This window comes from Leucoraja erinacea, chromosome 8 (genome assembly GCF_028641065.1).
Source record: "Leucoraja erinacea ecotype New England chromosome 8, Leri_hhj_1, whole genome shotgun sequence".
Lineage (NCBI taxonomy): Eukaryota > Metazoa > Chordata > Chondrichthyes > Rajiformes > Rajidae > Leucoraja > Leucoraja erinaceus.
In genome coordinates this window covers 46,664,086-46,678,099 of record NC_073384.1, presented here as the reverse complement: position 1 = coordinate 46,678,099, position 14,014 = coordinate 46,664,086, and the positions used below count along the sequence as shown (strand labels likewise).

Here is a 14,014-nt window from a genome sequence, read left to right as displayed (position 1 = left end):
TGGAGGTGTAGAGTGACTAGACATCCATGGTGAAGATGAGGGGGTGGGGGCCTAGAGAGTGGAATGTGTGGATGCGGCAGAGAGTGTCTGAGATGTCTAGAACATAGGTAGGAAGGGATTTGACCAAGGGGGATAGTATAGAGTCAAGGTATGTGGAGATGACTTCGGTGGGGCACGAACAGGCGGAGACAATGGGCCGGGAGATATATAAGATATATAAGATAAGATATATAAGATGAAGTTCACTTCTCCAGAACTACCAAGAAAACATGGATTTTATTTTATGTTTGGAGATTAAAAGTCATTAACCTCTGTACCCAATAACCAAGCTTTTCCTATCTTTTAATGAAATGATTTGACAGGGAATTGGAGTGACAAACTTCCCTTGCTAAATTTCATAAGTTTATTTGCTCGGTCATAGGAGCAGAATTAAGCCATTTGGCCCATGGAGTCTATGTCGCCATTCAATCATGGCTGATCTATCCTTTTCCCGCAACCCCATTCTCCTGCCTTCACCCCGTAACATTTGACACCCTCACTAATCAGCAACCTGCCAATCTCTGCATTAAAAATACCTATTGACTTAACCTCTACAGCCATTCCAGATTCAGTACCCTCGGGCTAAAAAAAGTTCCTTCTCATCGCCTTTCTTAAAGCACGTTCATTTATACTGAAACAGTGCCCGCTGGTCCTAGACTCTCCCACTAGTGGAAACATCCTCTCTACATCCATTCTAGCCAGGCCTTTCATTACTCCATATGTTTCAATGAGATCCCCCTCCCTCCCCCCCCATCCTTGTAAACTCCAGCGAGAACAGGCCCAGAGCCATTAAATGCTCATCATATGTTAGTTAACGCAATCATCCCCGGGTTCATTCTCATAAACCTCCCCTGGAGCCTCTCCAATGCCAACACATTCCTTCTCGGATATGGAGCCCAAAACCGTCTTAAATTTTCTGTCTCCCTCCTTTCTTGAATTATGATATTATGCTTTCCTCTTCCTTGGGGTCCTCGACGGAGTCTGAAGAATTTTTTATAGATTACAACCAATGCAAGCACCATCTCCACACCATCAATGGGGCTTATTTTTGTGATAATGGTTAGCCTTTGATCATCTATTATTATTATTATTAGGATGTTTCTTAGTGTCTGAATTAAAAATCTCTACCAATTCTCTAGTTTTGGTTTTAGAGATACTGCATGGATACGAGCCCTTAGGCTCACCGAATCCATCGATTACTCATACACTAGTTCTACCTACGCTCTAGGGACAATTTACGGAAGCCACTTAACCTACAAATATGCTCGCCTTTGTAATGTGAGAGGAAACGGGAGCACCCGAAGACAACCCACATGGTCACAGGGAGAACATGCAAACTCTGTATAGACCATAGACAGGATCTAAACCAGGATTTCTGGTGCTGGAAGGCAGCAACTCAACCGCTGCGGTACTGTGCTGTATCCGCTGTACATTCCCTACTTCCCAATTCTAATTCCTGAAAAATCTCATCTCCTAAAATATTTACCTTAGCTACTCTATTCCTTTATTATTTGCTTGTTAACTCGTGTTCTTTTTTTTCCTCGCTTTATGATTTTTTTTTGGTTATGTTTCCAGGTTTCTAAAATAACATCTTCACAGTATGGGATGCCTTTTCTTTCAATTTGATATTATCCTTAACTTTTCTAGTCACAAATTGGAAATACTTATTGAAACTTTCTTATTCGCTGGAATATACCTTTTGAGATTTATAAAATATTTTCTTTCGTGTCTGCTGTAATCTTATAGTCATTGCCCTTTGCTCTCTTAATATGCTCCAGCTCTGACTGCCAATTACTATCTCACCCCAACCCTGCCCAGTGCTATCACTCTGTCCTGGGCAATGTGCAAAGACTGGACAACGGATCTGAATAAATATGTCTTGGTTGGTACTGAACTTTGCATAGAACTGTTTGTGGAGGGAGTTTTCCTACTAAAACCATTTGACTGTTCCCCAACCAGAAGCTTTGGATGAACCAGGAGGTCTGCAATCTTCTGAGCTCAGATGTCGGGTATTCAAGTCTAGCAATGCAAATTCATATCAGAAATCCAGGAACGACCTCGATGAGGCGATCAAAAAGCTAAAAGGGACTTTTGCTCTAATTTAGAGAATGAGATGGAGTTTCAGCAGCTGTGGCAGAGCTTGCACGCTATTGCTTCCCTCAAGGCAAATCCACTGGCAGTGACAGGGAGTCATCACTCCATCATCCCTTCCAAGCTGGTTACCAAGCTCACGGAACTGGGCCTCTGCGCATCCCTCTGCAATTAGATCCTCGACTTCCTCATCCAGAGACCACAGTCTGTTCGAATTGGAGGAACCACTTCATCCTATTAGTACGGGAGCACCTCAAGGCTGCGTGCTCAGCCCCCTGCTTTACTCGCTCTTTACCCACGACTGCATAGCCGGACATAATGCGAACTCCATCATCAAGTTCACTGACGACACCACTGTGGTTGGACGAATCACAGATGGGGACGAGTCAGAGTATAGAAGTGATATCGACCCACTGACCAAATGGTGCCAGCACAACAACCTGGCTCTCAACATCAGTAAGACCAAGGAGCTGATTCTGGACTTTGGTTGGGGAAGGATGAGGACCCACAATCCTGTTCATATCAATGGGACGGTGGTAGAGAGTGTCAATAACTTTAAATTCCTGGGCGTGCATATTTCCGAAGATCTTTCCTGGACCCAGCACACTGATGCAATTATAAAGAAGGCACATCAGCGACTCTACTTCCTCAGAAGAATACGGAGATTCGGCATGTCGAAGAGGATTCCACTAAACTTCTACAGGTGCACGGTAGAGAGCATTCTGACTGGTTGCATCGTGGCCTGATTCGGCAACTTGAACGTCCAGCAGCGAAAAAGACGACAACATAGTTGTGACCACTGCCCAGTCCAGCACCGGCTTTGACCTCCCCACTGTCGTAGGGAACTATCGTAGTCGCTGCCTCAAAAAGGCAGCCAAAATCATCAAGGACCCACACCATCCTGGCCACACACTCATCTCATCATTGCCATCAGGAAGAAGGTGCAGGAGCTTGAAAACTCATAATGTCCATGTTCAGAAACAGCTTATTCCCTACAGCCATCAGATTATTAAACACACCAACAAATAGGCTCTGAGCTCTGAACTGCAAAATACTATATTATTACAGCATTATATTTGTTATTTATTTAACTTTTTCTTTTTTTCTTCTCTTCCCCCGTTATGTACTATGTTTAAATATTCACGTATTCTGTTGTGCTGCAGCAAGTGAGAATTTCATTGTCCCATTCGGGACTTATGACAAAACATTCTTGACTCGTGATCTCAACGCTTTCTCCACGTGGTTTGAAAGGGAGAACTCTGATCTGTCTTCTTTGGACCCTCATACCACCCAATGCTTCAAAGCTTCCCATGTAAAGAATGGTGGAAGTATGAGCTTTAGCTTTCATCAGACCATTGTCAGTAGAGATCTGCTAAGCTCTTTTTTGACTTTCTTGCTCTTGGCTCTGAGGTATCGCCCCCCCCCCCCCCCCCCCCCCCCCCCACCTCTTTTAGAAGGTTTTGCCTTCTCCAGAATGTAGTACCTAATCTGGATCAATAACACAGGGGAGTATTGAAGAAATGCCTACCATTCGAGGAACCATTTATCACAATAGGGTATTAAATTGTCTCGGGTGCCATGAAAGATCCATGCCGTGACTGCTTCCCTCCTCTTCAAGTAGCAGTATCCTGTCCAATGTTTAGTACTCAACCAGCATTAGCACTGATGGTTTATCTGCTCTTTGTGTGAACCTAATTTCTGCACTTCTGTATATTACTTCTGTAAAATCTCACTAAGATGTTTTAAAATTGTAAAAAGTGCTACAAAAATTCAAGTTTCTCCGTTTTAAAATCCTTCTAGCCAGTGCTTCATCGAGTTTGGCTATCTTGCTTTTCAGGCTTTGTTTTCTATTCTGGTTCTCATTTCTTTTCCAGACCTTCAAGACACCTGTTTTTCTTTTCAGAATTCTGGAAACTTGAGATTCAAAATTGCCATGCTTTTGTATAACTAGCTTTTGAAGTTTCAATTCCTTCAGACTGTTCAAATATCCACTTGCTTGCGTCGTGACAAGTCATGATGGTTTTTGCTTGAACCATCTGGAAAATTGACTTCCATTTCTCCATCACCCACAACATATATCTTAAGCCCATTTATCACTGAGCTCAATTCAGTTTGTAAAGTGAAAGATGGAATACTGTTAAAGCAAGATGGTTCTATGCCAAACTTTCATAAGTATAAATTAGAAACATAGAAAATAGGTGCAGGAGGAGGCCATTCGGGCCTTCGAGCCAGCACCGCCATTCATTGTGATCATGGCTGATCGTTCCCTATCAATAACCCGTGCATGCTTACTCCCCATATCCCTTGGCTCCGCTAACCCCTAGAGCTCTATCTAACTCTCTCTTAAATCCATCTAGATACACTACATCCACTGGCACCCCTTCATCCATTTTACTTGTCACATCCTCAAAAAATTCCAGAAGATTAATCAAGATTGATTTCCCTTTCATAAATCCATGTTGACTTGGACTAATCCTTTTACTGCTATCCAAATGCCCCATTATTACTTCTTAAATAATTGACTCCAGCATCTTTCCCACCACCGAAGTCAGGCTAACTGGTCTGTAATTCTCCGTTTTCTCTCTTGCTCCTTTCTTGACAAGTGAGATAACATTAGCTATCCTCCAATCCACAGGAACTGATCCTGAATCTATTGAACATTGGAAAATGATCACCAATGCGTCCGCTATTTCTAGAGCCACCTCCCTGAGGACCCTGGGATGCAGACCATCAGGCCCAGGGAATTTATCATCCTTCAGTCCCATTAGCCTACCCAATACTATTTTTCGCCTACTGAAAATTTATTTCAGTTCCTCTACCCCTTAGATCCTCTGTCCTCCAGTACATCTGGGAGATTGTTTGTGTCTTCCTTAGTGAAGACAGATCCGAAGTACCTATTCAACTCTTCTGCCATTTCCTTGTTGCCCATAATAATTTCACCCGTGTCTGCCTTCAAGGGACCCACATTTGACTTTGCTACTCTTTTTCCCTTAACATATCTAAAGAAGCTTTTACTGTCCTTCTTTATATTCCTGGCCAGCTTCCCCTCGTACTTCATCTTTTCAGCCCGTATTGCCCGTTTTGTTTCCTTCTGTTGTCCTATAAAAGTTTCCCAATCCTCTGACTTCCGGCTATTTGCTGTGTTATACATCTTTTCTTTTAGTTTTATTCTATCCATAACTTCTCTTGTCAGCCATGGTTGCGTCCTACTCCCCTTAGAATCGTTCTTCCTTTTTGGAATGAAATAATCCTGCGTCTTCCGGATTATGCCCAGAAATTCCTGACGTTGCTGCTCCACCATCATTCGTGCTAGGATCCCTTTCCAGTCTACTTTGGCCAGCTCCCCTCTCATGCCTTCATAGTCCCCTTTGTTCAACTGCATCACTACCACTTTCGATTTAACGTTCTCCTTCTCAAATTGTAGATTAAAACTAATCATATTATGATCACTACCTCCAAGCGGTTCCTTTACCTCGAGTTCTCTTACCATATCTGGTTCATTGGACAACACTAAATCCAGAATTGCCTTTTCTCTGGTCGGCTCCATTACAAGCTGTTCTAAGAATCCATCTTGGAGGCATTTTACAAACTCTCTCTCTTGGGTTCTGAACCAACCTGATTTTCCCAGTCTTCCTGCATATTGAAATCCCCCATCACCATAGTGGCATTACCTTTGTTACATGCCAGTTTTATCTCCTGCTGTAACTTACACCCTACATCCGGGCTACCATTTTGGGGGTCTGTTAGTGTCTTCTTGCCTTTACAATTCCTCAACTCAATCCACAGTGACTCCACCTCGTCAGCCCCTATGTCTTCCCTCGCAAGGGACTGAATTCCATCCCTCACCAGCAGAGCTACCCCCACTCCTCTGCCCACCTGCCTGTCCTTTCTATAGGATGTATAACCCTGAATATTACGTTCCCAGCCCCGATCCTCCTTGCAATGAAACAAACCATCGACAATTCTAAGTTTAGTTATTAGCTCAAGCATGAATCACCAGAAGCCCACTGTTTACTGACTATCATTAATTGCTCCTAAGATGGCGATGATCAGCTACCACTTTGAACTGGTGAAATTCTTCCGGAGAAGGAATTTTGTTTTAACGAGAAGAAATCTTGTTTTGAGCTCTGTGAGGATATTCGTTCCCCTCCTGTGCAGATGCATCCCATCCCTCTTGTACTGATCACATTTGCCCTGGAAGGGTGCTCAATGAACCATATATTTGAAGCCTTCCCTCCTGCACCACGTATTGAACTTCACTCTTCAGATTTCTTGCCTCAACTGCTCATGGCACAGTAGTAATGCAGAGATTAGCAGTTCAGATGTCCTTGTTTTTACTGTAATGCTAAATTGCGTCAATTCTCTTTGCAGGACCACATGTCCCTTCATACCTATGCTATTGGTACAATGATCTCTGATTACTCACCCTGTCCTCTCAGAATGTGCTCAGATGCATCACTGACCACAGAGGCAATACACCATCCTGGAGTCTCACTTACAGCCACAGAAATACCTGTCTGTACCCGTGTATTTGAAGTCCCTATCTCTATTGATTACCGGAATTTAGTCTTATCCTGCTGATCCACTGAGCCAGACCTACTGCTGTATGTTAACCCCTTGTGCAGCCAAGTAGCAAAATAATCAAAGACGGGTTGATGTGCATGTGAAAGTGAAGAAGCAGGATGAAAGAGAAATAAGAGAGGAAAAGAGGCTGATATTTCTCCGAAGAACAAGCATTGACCAAATAGCCGCCTCCTACATCATAATAAGTTCAATAAGCTCCAGGCGTATTACCATAATACCCGATTTCTTCAATTATTAATAATTTTAATTTATTAACCATATTCAGCAAGGAATCTTGTTTATTCACCTTTTGGGATCTGGATATCACATCGAAACATAGAACATAGGTGCAGGAGTAGGCTCTTCGAGCCTGCACTGCCATTCAATATGATCATGGCTGATCATCCAACTCAGGATCCTGTACCTGCCTTCTCTCCATACCCCCTGATCCCTTTAGCCACAAGGGCCACATCTAACTTCCTCTTAAATATAGCCAATGAACCGGCCTCAACTACTTTCTGTGGCAGAGAATTCCACAGATTCACCACTCTTTGGGTGGAAAAAAAAATTCTCATCTCGGTCCTAAAAGATTTCCCCCTTATCCTTAAACTGTGACCCCTTGTTCTGGACTTCCCCAACATCGGGAACAATCTTCCTGCATCTAGCCTGTCCAACCCCTTAAGAATTTTGTAAGTTTCTATAAGACCCCCCCTCAATCTTCTAAATTCTAGCGAGTACAAGCCGAGTCTATTCAGTCTTTCTTCATATGAAAGTCCTGCCATCCCAGGAATCAGTCTGGTGAAACACCTCTGTACTCGCTCTATGGCAAGAATGTCTTTCCTCAGAATGGGAGACCAAAACTACGCAATACTCCAGGTGTGGTCTCACCAAGACCCTGTACAACTGCAGTAGAACCTCCCTGCTCCTATACTCAAATCTTTTTGCTATGAATGCTAACATACCATTCGCTTTCTTCATTGCCTGCTGCACCTGCATTCCTACTTTCAGTGACTGGCCAATATTTATGGTCCTTCACTAATTTCCCTTGAGAAGGCGGTGATTTGCTGCTGCCATTAACCACTGCGGTGCCTCTGGTGAGAATATTCTCATGATGCTCGTGGGATTTCAGAACCAGAGCGAAATATAGCCCTTTGGCCCACTAAGCCTGCACCAACAATCAACCACCTATGTGCACTAATTCTGTATTATTTCCATTTTTTTGTCGTCTCTGCATTCTTATTAACTCCTCCCCTGTTTCTCCCATTCACCTACATACTCGGAACATTTCTGAGATGTGAGACGAAACCGGAGCTCTTAGAGGAAACCCATGTAGTCACAGGGAACATGTGCAAATCTGACACAGTCAGCAACAGAGTTCAGAATTGAACCCAAATCACTACTGATGTGAGGACTGAAGACTCTATGGCAGCGAGGGAATTACTGCTGGAGCTAGGTGGAACTTCTGCATTTGTGCAGGAGTTGTAAAAAGTTAGCATTTATGAGGGAATGAAGCACTTCCCAGCAAATTCCAAATCTTTGCAATATGTGTTACTCCTTTTGTTTTCTGATAGTAGGCTTTCAGTCTCACATTTCTCACTTTGCTCCAATCATTAACAGCAGCTGTCACTTTGCAATGGCCCCATGAGTGGGAGTTCTCCTTGTAATAATATCATGATCTTTGACCCATGAGCTTAAGCCTTTTTTGTGTTTTCACAAGTGTTTGTTCAAATTCACCTGGATTTGTTTTCTTTCGTTGTTGAAAGATTATTCATCTTTGTAAACAGCAGGAAGATTTTCCAGTCACATATTGCAACCAATCAGAAATTAGCTGTAGAGATTTTGGTGCAAAAACTGACTTTCTAAAATCTTTTGGCATATGCCAATGGTGATTGACTCAAATCTAACACTTGTTGGGAAGAAATATCTTTACAGTTTCTCAGCACGAGTTGCATGAAATGTGGGAAATGGGAACAGCTTTGATGGGGCATCATCGTCGGCATGGATGTTGGGTTAAAGGGCCTGTTTCCGATGTATGACTGTTTCCTTTTTTCTTGGTTGTAGTAGGTTTTTTTTTAATGAAATCACTGGATTTGTAGAACTATTTCAGAAACCATTGATAAATTCACTGGGATTGAGGAGTGGATAAAACAACCATTGATCCTTGCTCTAAGGAATATTGCATGAATCAGAGGTTTAAACTTTAGACTGCCTTTCATAGAATTTTTTTTTTACTGGTACTGGCTCCAAGTTGAGAGATTCTTTATTTTGCTTTACACTCACCAGATCTGTTGGCTATTGAACTCAAGCCTTTTCATTGCTCATCCAGTATTTTTGTCATTAAAAACAAAGAACTGCAGATGCTAGATTATACCAAAGATGGACACAGTGCTGGAGTAACTCAGGGAGTCAGGCAGCTTTTGTGGAGAGCATCGATGGGTGATATTTTGGGTTGGGACCTTTCTTCAGAAGAAGAGTTCTGGCCCAAAATATCACCCATCCTTTTCCTATGGAGATGCTGTCTGACCTGCTGTTACTCCAGCACTTTGTGTCTATCTCTTATCAGTAAACTTCGGTACACTCTAGAATTTGCCTGATGTTGTTTGAGCAGGCAAAAGACTTACCTTCTTGCATACAAAAGCAATTCTTCCATCCTTGTCATTCTGTGTTATGGAACAGCTGAAAGTATTGATAAATGATTAAATCATTCGGGAAGGAATTCAAATTGCTATTCACATATGATCATATTGATGTTGAAGCTAAAAATGGTTGATTGGGCTGACAATATTTCCTCCCTCTTTTAGACACATTCAGTCAAATACAGAGTTTAAGAAGGAACTGCAGATGCTGGAGAATCGAAGGTACACAAAAAAGCTGGAGAAACTCAGCGGGTGCAGCAGCATCTATGGAGCAAAGGAAATAGGCAGCATTTCGGGCCGAACATCTGAAGAAGGGTTTCGGCCCAAAACGTTGCCTATTTCCTTCGCTCCATAGATGCTGCTGCACCCGCTGAGTTTCTCCAGCTTTTTTGTGTACAGTCAAATACAGAAGTAGATTTGTGAGCAGCATTTAAAATCTGACTGTAATAATAAATCTAAAAAATCTGAACAGTGTTTGTTTTTCCCATTTGACCAATTGGTACTGGAAATTTGTAACACACTTCACATATGTAGTAAGAATATTATTTCAGAAGGCCAAGCCATTGAAGAAATGTAGTCAAGAATATGAAAACACAAGAAGGAGGCAACTCTGTATTTGACTGAAAGGAAGGAAGGAGGAAACATTCTAGGTCCATTGGATCATTTCTCGCTTTAGCGTCAACCTGACTTTCACCTTAATTAAAGATGCAAATTAATGTTGGGTCAACCAGTGAATAAAAGTGATTCTGAAAATGTAAGGTGAACCCCCAACACAAGATTCCACTACTCACCTGTTCCCTCAATGCAATCGGTTCCCCCAACTGCACCACTCATGCATAGCCCCCAACTGCGCAGGCGCGGCTCATTTCTGCTCATCCCCTAGCACTCCCTCCTCCTCTTCACCCTCCCTCTTCAATCCCTAGAGAAGGATGGGTGGCGAAGAGGGAGGGGGTTAGAGAGGGAGGGGAGAGGGAGGGAAGGGAGAGGGGGATGAAGAGGGGCAAAGGCGGAGGGGGCTAGAGTGGGGGTGAGGGAGAGTAGAGAGGGCGGAAGAGGGAAGAGGGAGAGGACAGAGAGAGGGAGGTTGTGTAGAGAGGGAGGGGGAGAAAGAGGAAGTGTAGATGTGGCAGCCACCGCCACTCCTCGTTCACCACGAGCACTGCAGTGTCCCTCCCTCCCGGAGTGTCCCATCCAGCCTTGCGAGTGCATTGTGATGTGATTACTCGGATTTTTTTTTCCCCGAAATGGGTGAGTTTTGGGGGCTGTTTTGAAAATTTAAAGGATTAATAACTTGGGCGATATAGGTGGGAATGCGACGGGAAGCTGTTTATCGCTGTTAAAAAATGTGAGTAGGATGTGTGAAAATGGGAAGGCTGAGGCCTGGCGTTTGGAAGAAGATAGGAAAACCAGATTGACACATCGTGGGCACCAACAAGACAGACTTTTCGTTACATAGAGATGAACTATGAGGGCATCATAACCATTTTTAGGAAATAGCAAATTGAATACAACAAAGAGGACAAGAAATGTTCTACAAATTGCTCACTTGTCCGTATCCTCTAATATTTACATTTGCTTACCCACTTCCTTCATAATTTCCTTGTGTTCATTTGGTTTATCCAAATCCTGGCTGGAATTTCATGCACAAAATTAGTTGTAGGATGTCCTATTATCCCTTACACCCTCTTATTACACTATTTTACATCCAGCTGCCATTGCCTGCAGAAACAATCTGAAGAAGGGTCTCGACCTGAAACATCACCCAGCTTTTTTCTCCAGAGAAGATACCTGACCCGAAGAGTTACTCCAGCACTTTGTATCTTTCTTTGCAGTTGACTGCAGCTGGACCAGAGTTCACAACCTACTCAACCTTTCTTTGAACTTCTGACACTTTTTTTTCCCCCATTGCCCTCCCATGTTCTCACTGCTGAGCCCTTAGGACCTCAATTTTATAGGTTTGATCCTGTGTTTCAAGCAAATTGCTCTGGTCTGATCCAGAATTGTTTCATTTTGTCTGTATGGTTGCATATCTCTTGCTTCTGGCATGTCGATCATATACTTAGTCGACCTGATTTATCCCTAAAAGTCACTCTTTACCTTCAATTAAGAGTACACAATGTTTTTAAAGAATTGTTTCTTAATTATTTTTTTCGAAACTCCACTTGCACTGTTTTTTTTTCTGATTCGCCTCAGATTAAAATTATTTCGCTTTGCTTGTCCCAGCCCCTTAATTTTATTTTCATTGCCACACAGGTTTATGAAGCATTAGCCTCAATCAAAGTTTAGGAATGTGAGGCTGTTTTTTTTTCTGTACAGCTATTAATCCAGAAATAGGGATCTAATTTATTTCAGAGATGGTGCATATTTTAAAGGTTGTCACACTGAATTACAGGAGTAATACTGTCAAAGAGGCACAGATAAATTAAAAAGGGTGATTTCTTTGTTTTTGCAGTGGTAAGTTATTTATAAAACTTACTTGGTTGAGAAAGTGAAAAAAAACGAACTCTGAAAACACTGGCATATTTTATTCTTTTACGATTATATATGTTTAATTGAAATATTTGTATTGGTGAACAATTTCTATCAAAATTTGTAAACAAAAATCAGAATGAAATGATGGAATCTCAGTGGAATTTCTTACATTGTTATAATATTTAATATCACACATAGTTTTTAATTATAAAGCATTTAGGCGACATGAACATAATCATCTGAACCATCTCCCTCTAAAATAGTTGCCAGTATAAAGTTGCAGTTTTGGGGGCATTATCTAGTTACAGTAAAATAATGTGAGCTTGAGAAGATTGGCGTTGTCACTAGTTCTCAAAGAACTGCAACAGCTGTACAACGAAGATGTGAAATGGGAACAAAAACAACTGCATAATCTCTGGCAAAGAAAACACACATATACATATACACACACACACACACACACACACACTCTACAGTTCTGCAGAGGCCACCAAGAATTCACTGGTGATTGACGCTTTAGCTGGCTTTTTCTACGTGTAGTGTTGAAACCAGTGGAAACATATAGTCTTAGCTGTTTCAATACCAGCTTCTTCAGTACAGGGGCTATTTTTTTTAAAGAGGTCTAACTCAAACCAGATGTTCTGCCAAACTTATCATCAGAGGTCGTAGTTTTGAGCGTTTGATTTTGGGAAAAATTTGTCCATATACTGTAATTCACAGAAAATTCAACCTTGGTTGAAAGAATAATAAGTGTCTGCATAATCTAAATTTATTTTAATAACTTTTCAGTTTCTGGTTTCTTTTTAAAAGGGATTATTAGCAAGATGCCAGGATAAATTGCTTTATATTAGCAAGATAAAGTAGATGGATGTAGCACGTAATTATTATAAATCGTTCAAACTAGATCTCAATGTGTGGCTTGTCTATTGTTAGAAAACTCTACTTGACTTGCAATCCTGCACAAGATATCATGCTATCCTCTTCTTGCTGTTAAAATCCAACTGACAGAGTAAAGCTCATGTCCTAGAAATTCATTGGCACCTGACAAGGCATGTTAAATGTAATGGATGGCAATGCAAAGAATCCTTTCAAGGTTATCATGCCTTGAAATACCCTGCGGCATTGAAGTCTGAGCTGTTGTGTGCAATAGAAGCCTTGCATGTTAATTAAGCTCAAAGGCCAGTCATCTGCGGCCAAAATCAGCTGTTGTGGGTTGCACAGTGGGGTTGTCATCAGTTAAGCCAAGGCTCACTAGCGATGAAATAGGGTGGAAGGGTCAAAGCATTATGTTTTGGATAATAATTGGGACCTTGCGACTATGTCAGGGCATTGAGTGGATGGGGTCATGATAAACTACTGTTGGGGATGCACCAGGGCCATAATCAGCTGCTAGATAGTCGGGTCATGTTCATGTTGAAGGGATCATGGATCGGAGGTTTAATGGAAGGAGATGTGGATGGTGATTGCCACATCATCTACACTCAAAGCATTCATCAGTGACATTTACAATTCAGCATCCAAATTTGTGTTACATATCGTTTGGAACCTCTGTTCATTGGGGTATAGGTTTACTATTGGCGTGTTTATCAAGATACAGTGAAAAGGTTTATATGCTATCCAGTCAGATCATACCGTACTCGAGTACAATAATACTTACACTCTTATGTGTACAACAGAAAGCACAAAAAGAAAAACACCAGATTGCAGAATATAGTGCTACAGCATTATAGTATTACAGTTACAAACTGTGCAAGGTCAGCAGCGAGAAGATCTGATCTACACCTTATGGCAGGACCATTCAGTAATCTGCTAACTGGGAGGAAGAAGCTGTTCCTGAATCTGGTGGTACATGCTTTCCAGCTTTTGTATCTTTTGATAGAGAGGATGAAAGGGAATGACCAGGATGAAAAAAGTCCATGATTACCTTAATAAGTAAGTACATTTCATTTATCTTGGCTGCTTTACTGAGGTATTGTGAAGTGTTGATGGTGGGAAGGCTGGTCTATGTGATGGACTGGGCTATATCCACACTTTCTGTAATTTCTTGCAGTCTTGGGCAAACTGTTGTCCAAACTAAGTTGTGTCAAACTAAGTTGTGATGCCTTCCAGTCGGAATAAGAAGAAAATTGTCACTATTGTTCACTCTAAGAGGAGGAAAGATAATAATTCCTGTGGTTGTCACAGTTACAATGGAACAGTGCAGACCGTTTGTC

General features: G+C 41.8%; 1 protein-coding gene across 2 annotated transcripts in view; it reads left to right on the top strand.

Moving 5' to 3' along the window:
- Positions 1-14,014, top strand: part of srbd1 (S1 RNA binding domain 1) — a 217,844-nt gene that overhangs the window by 110,830 nt on the left and 93,000 nt on the right. The gene's annotated exons all lie outside the window — the stretch shown is intronic.